General features: G+C 41.3%; 1 protein-coding gene across 3 annotated transcripts in view; it reads right to left on the reverse strand.

The window, feature by feature from the left end:
• LOC100938331 (MAPK regulated corepressor interacting protein 2-like) overlaps positions 1 to 14334 on the reverse strand; it is a 136009-nt gene that overhangs the window by 27607 nt on the left and 94068 nt on the right. For 2 of the 3 annotated variants that reach the window (XR_010139054.1, XM_063721405.1), the window contains 2 exons: positions 13309 to 13490; positions 8144 to 8316 (listed from right to left, as the gene is read on the reverse strand). The gene's annotated coding sequence lies outside the window, so the exon portion shown is untranslated. The remainder of the gene's footprint in view (positions 1 to 8143; positions 8317 to 13308; positions 13491 to 14334) is intronic. The other variant, XR_002913214.3, reaches the window with a different exon arrangement.

Consider the following 14334-nt stretch of genomic DNA (forward strand, 5'->3'; position numbering starts at 1 on the left):
GGAGGCCGAGGCGGGTAGATTGCCTGAGGTCGGGAGTTCAAGACCAGCCTGACCAACATGGAGAAATCCCGTCTCTACCAAAAATACAAAATTAGCCGGGCATGGTGGTGCATACCTGTAATCCCAGCTACTCGGGAGGCTAAGGCAGGGGAATCACTTGCACCCGGGAGGCAGAGGTTGTGGTGAGCCAAGATCGTGCCATTGCACTCCAGCCTGGCCAACAAGAGTGAAACTCCGTCTCAAAAAAAAAAAACAAAAAACAGTATCAGCAGTTTGAAAATTATTTTTTTAAATATAGGTAAGCGTGAAGCTGGAATTCGTGTGGAGCCAAATTTCACATACATGCTTGCATTGCTTCACACTATGTTGAAGTGGCATCGGCCACCATGCCCGGCTAATTTTGTATTTTTGGTAGAGACGGGGTTTCTCCATGTTGGTCAGGCTGGTCTTGAACGCCCCACCTCAGGTTATCCACCTGCCTCGGCCTCCCAAAGTGCTGAGATTACAGGCATGAGCCACCGCGCCATTTGGCATGGATACTGTTGGAGTACATATTGGTCATGTGCCTAAAGTAAATTTCTTAATTGTACAGAATATATAATGATATTGGTGAACTTAAGGGTATTGAATTGTGTATCAGGAATTAATGGAGCACACCAGCTTTTTATCCATAAACTAACTTTTTGGATTTTAGGCTTCCTGATACTTTAAATGTGTTGAGTATACTCTCACAAATAGAATTTGAGCCATATTTCTCTCTCTCTCTGGCTAATTTCTCCAAATTTGTAAACTATGAATATTCTTAATTCGTGGCAATGTGTTTGCTTGCATACAGTCAAGCATGGTCACCAGGGCCACTCAGGGAGAGACAACCCAGAAACTGGCATGCAGGCAAAAGGGTAAGAATTTTTTACCAGTCAGTCTCTGGCCTCTATCTCTATGTGCAAACTGGTTAATCTCCTCTGAAATTTTAAATTACTTGGTTTAATAATAAAAAGAACTTAAATCAAATATTTTGTCAGAAAAGTAGAGTGTAATGCCTTTTGGTTCACATAACTTTAGCAATCTTTGGGATATAGAGATGGTTTTATAGATTATTGGTAGGAGAGGCGTGGTGGCTCATGCCTGTAATCCCATCACTTTGGGAGCCCGAGGCAGGCAGATCACCTGAGGTCAGGAGTTCGAGAGCAGCCTGGCCAACATGGTGAAACCCCGTCTCTACTAAAAATACAAAAATTAGCAGGGTGTGGTGGCAGGAGCCTGTAATCCCAACTACTCAGGAGGCTGAGACAGGAGAATTGCTTGAATCCAGGAGGCAGAGGTTGTGGTGAGCCGAGATTATGCCATTGCACTCCAGCCTGGGCAACAAGAGGGAAACTCTGTCTCAAAAAAAAAAAAATTGTGGGTCAGATGCAAGGTTTGCTAAGTGTTTTAAGGTTACAAACTGCTTTTTGAGTTTTGAGAACTGTATTGCCGGCTTCACACTTGGTGACACCTGGGGACATATGAAACTAACCACACCCTTAACTAAGAAGGCAAGCCTTGACTGCACTTAGCACACAAGTAAAGCGACTTACCATGTTTTACCTTAAGGGCAAAATTGCTAGGAATTAATTGAAACTACTAGAAATAGATTTACATGCAAGGTGTGTAAAAACAGTAAACTGTGTTTTTATAGTAAAAGGTTAAATGAAGGCATGGAAATGTCAAGTTTTGCCTAGGGTTAAAGGATTGTTTTGAGTTAAATTAGGAAAAAGCTGAAGGTTCAAAGAAGTGGTGGAAGAATTGTGGAAATTAGTCTTGCTGAAGAGGTTCTCTGTGTGAACATGTTGACTAAATTCAAAAGGGTTATAAAAGGTTTTTGCTTCTTTAAAATTTCTGAGCCATCATTTTGGCAAAATAAATAACTTGTAGTAATCTGGAATTCCCAAAATCAAACTTCAGTTTCAAAGTTGTCTTCCCTGGCACCTGGCTTTTGGAATACTTCAGAGGGTCCCTGAAGTGTCCAGAAAAGAGAGGTAAACAGCATTAGGTACATGGTATTAAATACAGTGAGTTCTAAATTTCTCTTCAAAGAATCAGTATGTCAGTATGTTCAGTTCTTTGTTCTCCATTTTAAAGTTTAACTTCCTCATTCTCCTCGTCTCGTTGCCCCTGGTTTCAGTAAATGACCTTTTCCATCAGTTCTAATCAGTAGTTCACACCTGTTCCCCTGGTCACCTGCTCCGTCCTGAGTCACCCCTGGTTACCCACTCTGATCTGTCACATTTAGTCATGTGTTCCGTAACCATCCTTCCTGCCGAAACTGCTCACCCTGCCATTCTGGTTCATACCCCTGCTCTCTTTAAAATAGCCAATCAGAATTAGCTTAGACTGTGCAGTCCAACCCTAGCCTATAGGGCAACGACACAGCAGTAGGGGCTACCTGCGTCAGGGATAAGAACCCCTTCCCCTCCCCTGTTCAGGTGTGCTCTCGCCATTGCTCCATCTGTGAGACGCACCCTTCTATAGAAGAAAAATTGCCTTGCTGAGAAAACTCATGTTCGAGTGCTATTTCTTTTGCAGCACTGAAAATTTATTTCTAACAATGGGATTGCCAACATGATGCTCAATCTTCTTTAGGTTATATTTTTGTGAATAATACTAATATATATTCCAAAATTGTATGAGATTTCTAAAATTCTAATGTCTAAATATATGCTACCAATCACAATTATAGTTATTATGCTAAGTTATTGTAAATTACAGAAATAACCAAATTTCCTTGTATAAAGCTACTAACCCAAGTAAATCAAATAATTAAATATCAAGAAAATAGTGTCAAACCAGCTAATACTAAAATTATTTAAAATAGTTTATAACCAATGCTTGATCCCATATTCCTAGGAAAATAATTAAAGTTTCAGGTACATTTGGTCACCTGGTTGGCCATTGAAACATTTTATAAAGGGATATCATTCCATTGTCATTTCAATGCATGTTTTCTGGTTGTGTAAAAGCTTTCCCATGCAACAGAGCTGATGTTCTTATAGTAGATTATGCTACAGTGTATTTTCACCAGGTTAAAAAAACAGGCTTTTTATGGTTTGGATCTTCTGAGAACATCAGAAAAAGACTGTCCTTGCCAACCACACTACAACAAAACTTAGGGACCTTGAGCTTTGGGTTCACGGTCTTGCAACTAAGAAGGGTTCCTCCACACTTTTGGAACTGTGCACCCATTGTAACCCTTAAGGTAAAGCTAACCAGGGAAATTTCTCCCAAGAAGAAGATGGCATCCTTGATGTGAATAGCTTTCCCAAGTTCACAGATTAATACTTCTAGTGACATGAAACTCTTCTCTTTGAATGTTTTTTTTCTTGCTTATGCCTCTGTGAACAATAGAAGTGGAAAAGCGTCTGTTATGTGCACTAATAGGGTGTACTTTTATTTGTGAAGGAGCTTCCAGCCAGTCTGCAAGTGTAAGGTTACATGGATAAGCTTATACTTTGATAGATAAAGGATAAAGGCCAATGTACGTAAGAAACTTTAATGGTACATGCATTGCCTCATAATCAGTCAAAAGCAGAACATTTGTTCATTCCTCTTGGCCCATTTCATTGGTTGAAGAGAGCACTGCCAGAGGGCCTTCACTCTTCTCAAAGGGCATCATTTGTTAAGTCCTTTTTCCATGATTTGGAGTAAAAGAAGCAATGATTGGAAATATATCCCTCATGATAGGTTCTATATAAAATTCTACTGTAAAGGCTGCAGTTGCACAGTGATTCTAAATTCTCTTGTGAAAGTTGGGATAGAAATGGCTAAACAGAAAAAGTATCTGTGCAGCTGCTGGCACTTGTGGCCTATAGGGAAATACATCAAATGAGGATTATAAAAATTCAGTAGTGGCCAGGCGTAGGTGGCTCACGCCTGTAATCCCAGCACTTTCGGAGGACGAGGCGGGCAGAGCATGACATCAGGAGATTGAGACCATCCTGGCTAACATGGTGAAACCCCGTCTCTACTAAAAATACAAAAAATTAGCCGGGTGTGGTGGTGGGCGCCTATAGTCCCAGCTACTCGGGAGGCTGAGGCAGGAGAATGGCGTGAACCCGGGAGGCGTAGCTTTCAGTGAGCCAAGATCGCGCCACTGCACTCCAGCCTGGGCGACAGAGCGAGACTCCATCTCAAAAAAAAAAAAAAAAAAAAAAAAAAAAAAAATTCAGTGGTCGGGAATTGATGAAGAAACTGCTTCATTAAGTGAGTAAACTCTTTATCTAGCTCATTCTTTGATCTGTTTGGTTTTAGGAGGTTTGGTTTATGGGGATCTTGGGTAAGGGGCATACTCCAAATTCTTGGTATATCTTCTAATAATAGTCTCCCTGGTGTGCTGCATTCTCTCAAAGGTTTTAAATGCTTGCATGCAGCCATCTCTAAAATGAAATATAGTTTCTTTTCAACTGGAATAACAACAGCCAAAAGAATGTGCAACCATGAGGACACGGTAACCTATACATGACGTGCTGACAATGAAAACCCAAAATGATAGTAACCAAGAGTGGTGCTAAGGCCCTAAGTTTTGGTCACACTCTCACTCAAGTGAAAACCTGAATAAAGGGGAATTTTTAAAAGAAAATTATGGGAGGCCATTGTTTTGGACTGAGCTCATGCACTAGGCCCCTACAAACCAAACCAAACCAAAATGGAGTTGCTCGTGCTAAAACTTCAGGGAAACGCATAGATTCTACAAGAGACCAGGTTTTGTTTTTTTTCTCCTGCATATCTCTATAAAAAACATTTCTGACAGCATAGGTATCAACCCCCTGAAGTTCCCATTAAATCTTTTAGCCAAATTCATTTCCTCTCGCCTAGATAATCATCAAGCTTCAGATGATCATGCAACCACGGTTCCAGCCAGTTCCGGGTGAGGACATCACCCCTGGCCATCAAGAAGCTACCCTGCCTCCACGAGATAGAGCATGGCGAGACTTCCGTGATTTTCAACAGGTAGGGACTATGCCCCAGGTCGGCATGAAGCAGTTACAGAAGAAAGCTCTTCAGTCCCTCTGCCTCACATAAAGATTTATGGGGATCACGTCTCTCAGCGGGGAGATGAGGCAGGAGAATAGGGTCTGGAGGCAGGGGACCTAAAACTGTTTTACGCTGACTTCCTAGAACTAAATTTAAAGGAAAACCCTAACTTTCAACGCCTAAGTAACAAAAGGACCAGAGGCTACTCCCTTTGACCTTTTCTGCACTACAGATGGAAAATTGGCTGTGGCAACAAATTAGGCTGACTTCTGGCCTAGTCTTCGTTTGCACCGAAGTATAACTTTGTTAACTTCACCGTAGCCTCGGATTGGTTGCTTTTTGCAACCAATCAGATATTTGCACAGGAGTGTGTGACCTTTGTAACTTCAGTTTAGCCTCTGGTTGTCTCCTTTCTGCAACCAATCAGACTTATTTCGGGCGACCACTTCACTTACATGAGGTGAGCATGAGGTGGCCAATGGGAAACTACTAGGGGGTATTTGAACCAAAGAAGATTCTGTATCCAGGCCTTTGGGCCTCTGCTGAGGCCATCTCCCACAGTGTGGAGTGTACTTTCGTTTTCAGTAAACCCTTGCTTTCATTCTTTTGTTGCTTCTTTCTTGCTTTGCTTTGCTGGGCATTTTGTGCAACTATTTGTTCAAAACGCCAAGAACCTGGACAACTTGCAATCCTGACCCTCTACGGGTCACAAAACCAAGTTGCACCAAACTGGACAAATCTCCAGTAATCCATGTTCAGTGGCGCCTTTATCTCTGGGAGGCGTTTTTTCAAACAGAAAGGGCGGGAGAAAAGGGCTCCAAGACAGGGCTTGATTGAAAATGTGGAACACTACTGCCACCGTGAGGAAATCGTTTAAAGACGGAATACGCCATCATGGCATCCTTCCCGGAAAGCCTCCCTGGGGGGGAAAGGCTGATCTGTAGGCCCCCAGGCTATGTCTTCCTGCCTTTTCCTCTAAGGCCTGAGAAGAGACAGGGACATTAGCGGTATCTTGGTGTAAAATCTGGAGAATGCAGGGTTTGGAGTGGACCAGCAGCTGCCAGGAGGTACTGGCACAGGAAGTCGTGGAGCGGAAACTTGGTTCCTCCGGTGTGGGGAGGACAGTAGGGAACCAGTCAAACACACATAGAGGCTCTTGTGGGCATCTGTCTCTTCTACCTGCTCTTTGGAGCAAGAGTCAGCAGGCTTTCACGTGCTAGCATCTTGCTATGGGTCTTGGGGTTTCTGGTAGTATCAATATCGCTCACAAGGAACACAGTTATTCCAAGGGAAGTTTACAGGATTTGCTGTTAGAACCTTCACTCTCCAGGTTCTACAGCAAGGTACCGCCAATGTCCATGTCTCTTTTAAGACCTCAGACGAGAAGGCAGGGACTCTGAGCATGGAGCCCAAGCCTCTTCCACCTCCCCACAGACCAGACCTTCCCCAACAGGTAGTACTCACAAGAAGACCAATGTAATGGCGTAGGGATTCGTTAAATGACGTCCTCGCGATGGCGGTAGTGCACCAGATATGCCAGAAAGCCCTGTCTTGGAGTCCCCTTCTCCTGCCCTTCCTATCTGAAAAAACGCAACCCATATATGGATGCCTTCTATTTTGCCCAGTTTGAAGCCTGCTAGTCTTACTGCTGCACTTTTTCATTTTGTTTTCCACTTGAAATCAAACCGAGGCCTAAAGCACTCGTCCTCATCAGGAATCCAGTTCTTCCAGAAATTAAATATCCTCCTGACCTACTCTGTGTGGGTTTGATTTACGTCAGTTACAGGTCCAGTAATTTCCGAGGCATCAAACTGTCTCCTTCAGGGAATACATTCAGTGGATGAACTCACAAAAAAGAGAAAAGGGGCCGGGCGCGGTGGCTCATGCCTTTAATGCCAGCACTTTGGGAGGCCGAGGCAGGCGGACCACCCGAGGTCAGGAGTTCGAGACCCTTATGGCCAGCATGGCAAAACCCTGTCTCTACTAAAAATACAAAAATTAGCCGGGCGTGGTGTCACAGGCCTGTAATCCCAGCTACTCCAGAGGAGGAGGCAGGAGAATCACTTGAACCTGGGAGGGGGAGGTTGCAGTAAGCAGAGAGCGCACTATTGCACTCCAGCCTGGGCAACAGAGTGAAAGTGTCTCAAAAAAAAAAAAAAAGAGAGAGAGAGACAGAAAAGGGCTGAAAGCTTGAAAGCTTGGAAAATAACTCCAGCAAACAATTTAAAAATCCCAGAGGTCTTTGCCCTGGCTCCCCTGTCAGGCATCCAGGGAATTCTTCCTATTCTAAAAGCCTTATGTGGTGCATTGTAGGCAACACTTTGGCATGAGCCATTAGAGGAGAAACCAGGTGACGCTCCTTACTGCATGCCATATATACGCCACATGCCATGATACTCATAGAACATATGTTCAATTCCTGTCAAGGTGGCTCAGGGTTTCACCTCATGGTCTCATCATTTAACATCAAAACACAGGATGTGCACATGCCATTACATATTCTTCAAGTATTTCCTGAGAATTTATGGGGTGTGTGTTTGTGTTTGTGTGTGTCTCTGAGAGTTTTATAATTGGTCTTTTAGGTATCAGGATTACAGTATTCTCCAACTAGTAAATTAAAGAATAATGCTTGACAAAGATTAAGAAAAATCCATGTATTAATAACGCAGAAAACCGCCACCATACAACTTGTCAAGGCAACTCATGAACTTATGGATTATTTCCATGCATACCTTTCAAAATGTGCATACATAAACTTCATGCAAAAAAAAAATCTGTATAAAAAGTGGATAACTGTGTACATAGTGGTTTGGATCAGACCAAGTGTGTATTTTAACGAACCTTTCAGATGCATGAATTAATTTGAATGTCACCAGTACTAAGTCTTATATGTCAACATTTCATGCCTTCAATATAAATAAAAGTAAATCTTAACATACGGCCTCAGGAAAATTACTTTAGTAAAGTAGACAATATCAGCTCTTTGATTTTTTACAGCTACATCACTACACATTTCTAAAAAAAAGTTCATGAAGAGATAAAGACATCAGAAATTATGGCTAACATTTTGCTCAATTTGTGTAAACAATTTCCACTCTTAACCATTTGCTTTTGGTTTCCATTGGATATTAACCTGAGATGTAATCCATGCACCCGCATCAAGCATCTCATCTTTTTAAGAACTCAGTTTCTGCACAACCAAATCTTCCCATTTCTACTCTTTTTCACTCTGCATCATATCTGCAGTATTTTATTGTGATATCAAATAGTCTTGTAGTAATGGGGAGAGACCTTAGGTTTCCATGCCTAAGGAGAGAAGAAAAAAGAAAGCTCACCTCTGAAGGCTTGGAGAAGAGCAAATCTAGGCACCAGGCCACGTGGTTCTTGTCCTGATTCCCTACTCAGGTTCCCTGGGAGTTTTACTCCATGTTCTAATCTAGTCAGTAGGCCTTATACATTGAGGGGGAGGATGCTATTTAGTGGGGCACTAACATAAGGGTATGGATAGCTCTCAAGCCTGACAAGACACACACAGCCCTACTTGAATAGACACAAACACAGGAATGATTGTAAATACTAATCAGATTGATCACAGGATTTTGTCTCATAGTTTCATTATTTAACATTGAATTAGAAATATTTTCCAGTGTCATTAAATGGCTGTCACTTAGGACTGTGCCCTATGACTTTCTTGTGTATGTGTCTTATTGTTTTTCAGTTGGGAATCAATCCTATATTTTCTCATTAGTAACAAAGACATGGAATTTGCAAAGAAGTTAAAAATAACCATGTGCTGATCAAGAGAAAAGCAATGTCATAAAACTGTATTAAACAATGATCATTGTTTCCATATTTCCTCTCATTTTTTCAACACGCAGATAAAAAGTTCTATATACACAGTCAAACACCACAATAAATTTACATTTTACTTGAATTTAGATATATAAATAAGGTTGAAGAATTAAAAGTTTCACATCTGATTCCTGAGGCTTTTTTATTCTCATAAGAAAGTTGCAATATCTGAATTTTAGACAATAAAATATTTGCAAAAACTTCTTGATTGGACTATTCATCAAAACATAAGTTCTCCATTTTCACTTTTATATCTAAAATATATGTATATTTATACACACATAAAATAGAAACACATGTTTATATACAATATAAACATATGTATTATACATACTTATACCTAGAAAATTAGGATGTTTAATTCTTCTCAAATTTTTATTCTTAATTCTTTCCTTAAAATTTTATCTTTGAAATCTCAAAAGAAAGATAACAAAATTCAATAAATGATAGTTGAAATAGGCATCTCTCACATTCAGTCACCTGGATGTGTAACCTAAGAAAACTGTAAGATGGATGCATTCACACAACTCACATGCAGCTAGAATGCTTTATTAGTGTCTCTGTTTATATAATGACGAATTAAAGTTTTGAATTTGTTAGCCAAAAATACCATCTTCAAACATATACTCATTATAACACCTACCATGATTAAACATATATAGCATTGGCTGAGCCCAGTGGCTCACTACTGTAATCCCAACACTATGGGAGGCCAAGGCAGGTGGATAGCTTGAGCCCAGGAGTTCAAGACCAGTCCTGGCAATATAGTGAGACCCCATCTCTACAAAAAATACAACAAATAACCAGGCACGGTGGCGTGCAACAGAAGCCCCAGCTATGTAGGAGGCGGAGGTGGGAGGACCACCTGAGTCCAGGGAGGTTGATCCTGCAGTGACCCATGATCATGCCATTGCACTCTCACCTGGGCAACAGTGAGACACTGTCATATATATATATATATATATATATATATATATTTTAAATATTGTTATATACCTACAGACGGATATAAATACACACACACTCAACACAGTTTAAATATAATTGGATCCATACTGTTTGAAATTTGTACAAAATCTTCAGCATTGTCTTCTACTCCTTGAATATATCTACATCCATATATACTTTTGAGTGCTTGAAATTTTTTTATATTTTACTCTAGAAGAACTTTAAGATATTATAAAGCAGAAGACATGCTGGGTCTCACATAGTGAAAAGAAATAATGACTTTTAAAATGTCTGTGCTAGGTATTATCATCTGTTCACTCTGCACATATAATATGGACTTTTATAACCTAATGTTCAAATTCCCCTATAGTACAACTGTTTTTGTTTTTTAATGTTAGATATGGGGTTTCCCTATGTTGACCAGTTTGATCTCGAAATCCTGGCCTCAAGCAATCCTCCCATGTCAGCCTCCCAAAGTGCTAGGATTACAGGCATGAGGCACCAAGCCCAGCCACCTTGTAGTATAACTGTTAAAACAAGATTTCTTCACTGATAACTTCAGTACTTTTCAAATATAATTATTCATGGAAATAATGACAGGTTTAAAATTATTGGCACTTTTTAAAACTGAGTTGGTAAAATTCATATAACATAAAATTAACCATTAAAATATGTGAAATTCAGTGGCATTTAGTACTTTCACAATGCAGTGCAAGCACTATCTCTATCTATTGGCAAAGCACTTTCATTACCACAAAAGAAAACCCTGGACCCATTAAGCATTCCCCATTCCACTCTCTGCCCAGCCCCTGGCAAACACTCATCTACTTTCCCTCACTACTGATCATCACAATAAGTGGCCTTTTTCAAAGTCTTGCTTTTTTCACTTAGCGTGTTTCAAATTTCATGCATTGGTTATCTATCTTATTGACATCTACCTCTTGGATATGGATCTTTGCTGTTGTACCTTCATCCACCCAATTTATCACCTGAAGGAGACAATTTGATGCCATGGAACTTGCTGGACCTGTAACAGTGTGAAGTAAATCATACCCAGATAGTCTCAGTGAGGAGTATATTTAACTTCTGGAAGAACAAAATTCCTGATAAGCATGGGTAGTTTAAGCTGAATTTTGTTTTTAGATGGAAAAACAAAACAAAACAAAACAAATTCAACAGTTAAGACCAGGTTGCACCAAACTGGACAAATCTCCAGGCAGCCATGTTTGGTGGTGCCTTTATCTCTGGTTTGCTTATTTCACAGACGAAGGGCAAGAGAAAAGGCTCAAAGATAGGGCTTCCCTGAAAATGTGCAGCACTACTGCCACCGTGAGGAAATCGTTTAAAGACATAATACTCCACTAGAGCCTCCTTCCCAGGAAGCCTCGCTGTGGGGAAAGGCTGATCTGTTGGGAGGTGGAAGAGGCTTGGCCTCCAGGCGAGGTCTTCTTGCCTTCTCCTCTAACGCCTGAAGAGTGACCTAGACATTGGTGGTATCTTGGTGTAGAACCTGGAGAGTGAGGGGCTTGGAGTGAACCAGCAGCTGCCAGGCGGTCCTGGCACAGGAAGTCGTGGGGCGGGGCCTCAGTTCCTCCTGGTGTGGGCAGGACTGCAGGAACCCACTCAAACACATTGAGGCTTTTGTAGGCATCTGTCTCTTCTTCCTGTCCCTTGGAGCAAGAGTCAGCAAGCTTTCTGATGCTGGCATCTTGCTATGGGTCTTTGGGTCTCTGTGACCAAACAACAGGTTTATTCAAAGGGAAGTTTACAGGATTTGCTATTAGAAGCTTCACACTCCAGGTTCTATAGCAAGATATTGCCAATGTCCAGGTCTCTTTTAAGGCCTTAGACAAGTAGGCAAGGACACCCAGCATGGAGGCCAAGCCTCTTTCACCTCTTAGCAGACCACACCTACTCCAACAGGTAGTGCTCAGAGAACTCTGTAATGGCGTTAAACGACTATAATTCGTTAAACATCTTCCTCGCGATGGCAGTAGTGCTCCAGATATGCCAAGAAGCCCTGTTGCGTAGCCCTCTTCTCCCGCCCTTCCTGTCTGAAAAAACGCCACACATAGACAAAGAGCCACCAAACTTGGATGCCTTCTATTTTGCCCAGTTTGGAGCCAGCTGGTATTACTGCTGTGCTTTTTCTTTTTGTTTTCCACTTGAAATCAAACCAAGGCCTAAACCAACCACCCTCGTCAGGAATCTTGTTCTTTAAGAAATTATTCTCCTGACCTAGTCTGTGTGGGTTTCATTTACTTCAGAGTTACAGGTCCAATAATTTCCGTGGCATCAAACTGTCTTCTTCAGGGGATAGCTTCAGTGGATGAATGCACAAAAAGGAGAAAAGGGCTGAAAGCTTGGAAAGGAACTCCAGCAACAATTTAAAAATCCCAGAGATTTTGGCCCTGGCTCCCCTGTCAGGCATCCAGGGAATTCTTCCTATTCTAAGAGCCTTATGTGGTACATTGTAGGCAACGATTTGGCATGAGACTTTAGAGGAGAAACCAGGTGACGCTCCTTATTGCATGCCATATATACTCCACATGGCATGATACTCATGGTACATAGGCTCAATTCCTGTCAAGGTGACTCAGAGTTTCATCTCATGGTCTCATCATTTAACATCAAAACACAGCATGTGCCCATGCCATTACATATTCTTCAAGTATTCCCTGAGACTTTATGGGCTGTGTGTGGTTGTGTTTGTGTGTGTCTCTGAGAGTTTTATAATGTCTTTTAGATATAAGGATTAACTAGTAAATTAAAGAATAATGCTTGACAAAGATTAAGAAAAATCCATGTATTAATAATGAAGAAAACCACTACCATACAACCAGTCAAGGCAACTTAAGAACTTTTGGATTATTTCCAGGAATATCTTTAAATATGTACATACATTGTTAATTTCATGAAAAGATAAATCTGTATTGAAAGTGGATTACTGTGTACACTGTGGTTTGGATCAGATCAAGTGTGCATTTTAACAAACCTTTGAGCAGGGTGAATTCATTTGAATGTCACCAGTACTAAGTCTTATATGTCAACATTTCATGCCTTCAATATGAGTAAAGGTAAACCTTAAAATAGGGCCTCATGAATATTACTTTAGAAAAGTAGACACTTATCACCTTTTTGTTTGAATTTTTAAAGATACATTACTATAGGTTTCAAAACAAAACGCCATGAAGACACAAAGACAACAGAAACTACAGATACCTAATATTTTGTTCAAGATGTGTGACCATTTTCCACTCTTAATCATTTGCTTTTGGCTTCCATTGGGTATTGAACTGAGATGAGATCCACTCACCCTCATCAAGCATCTCCTCTTTTTAAGAACTCAGTTTCTGCACAACCAAATCTCCCCATTTCTACTCTTTTTCATTCAGCATCCTATCAGCAGTGTTTTATTATGATAACAAATAGTCTTGTTGTATTGGGAACAGACCTTAAGGATCCATGCCTAAGGAAAGAATTAAAAATAAAGCTTACCCCCAAGGTCTTGGAGAAGAGCAAATCTAGGCACCGGGCCACGTGGTTGTTGTCCTGACTCCCTCCCCAGGTTCCCTGGGAGTTTTGCTCCATATTCTGACCTAGTCATTAGGCCTTATATGTTGAGCGGGAGGCCACTATTTAGAGGGGCTATAACATAAGTGCCCATGTAGCTCTTAAACCTGTCAAGACACACACAGGCCTATTTGAATGGACACAAACGAATGACTATAAATGCTAATCAGATGGATCACAGGATTTTGTCTCATGGTTTCATTATTTAACATTGGAACAAAAATATTTTCCAACGTCATTAAAAGGCTATGACTGGCTGAGTGTGCTGGCTCACACCTGTAATCCCAGCAGTTTGGGAGGCCAAGGTGGGCGGATCACTTGAGGTCAGGAGGTCGAGATAAACCTGGCCAACATGGTGAAACCCTGCCTCTACTAAAATACAAAAAAATTAGCCAGGTATGGTGGTGCATGCCTATAATCCCAGCTACTTGGGAAGCTGAGGCAGGAGAATCGCTTGAACCCAAGGCAGAGGTTGCAGTGAGCTAAGGTCATGCCAATGCACTTCACCATGGGTAACAAAGTGAGACTCCATCCGTCTCAAAACAAACAAACAAAAAGGCTGTGACTTAGAACTGCCTCTTATGACTTTGTTGTGTATGCGTCTTACTGTTTTTCACTTAGGAATCAGTCCTATACTTTCTTATTAGTAAGGAAGACATGGAATTTGCAATGAAGTTAAAAAAAACCCTTTGGGAGGTGGAGGCAGGCGGATCACAAGGTCAAGAGATTGAGACCATCCTGCCAACATGGTGAAACCCCGTCTCTACTAAAAACACAAAAATTAGCTGGATCTGGTGGTGCGCACCTGTAGTCCCAGCTACTCGGGAGGCTGAGGCAGGAGAATCACTTGAACCTGGGAGGCAGAGGTTGCAGTGAGCCGAGATCACCCCACTGCACTCCAGCCTGGCGACAGAGTAAGACTCCGTCTCAAGGAAAAGAAAGGGCGTGGGG

This window comes from Pongo abelii, chromosome X (assembly GCF_028885655.2).
Source record: "Pongo abelii isolate AG06213 chromosome X, NHGRI_mPonAbe1-v2.0_pri, whole genome shotgun sequence".
Lineage (NCBI taxonomy): Eukaryota > Metazoa > Chordata > Mammalia > Primates > Hominidae > Pongo > Pongo abelii.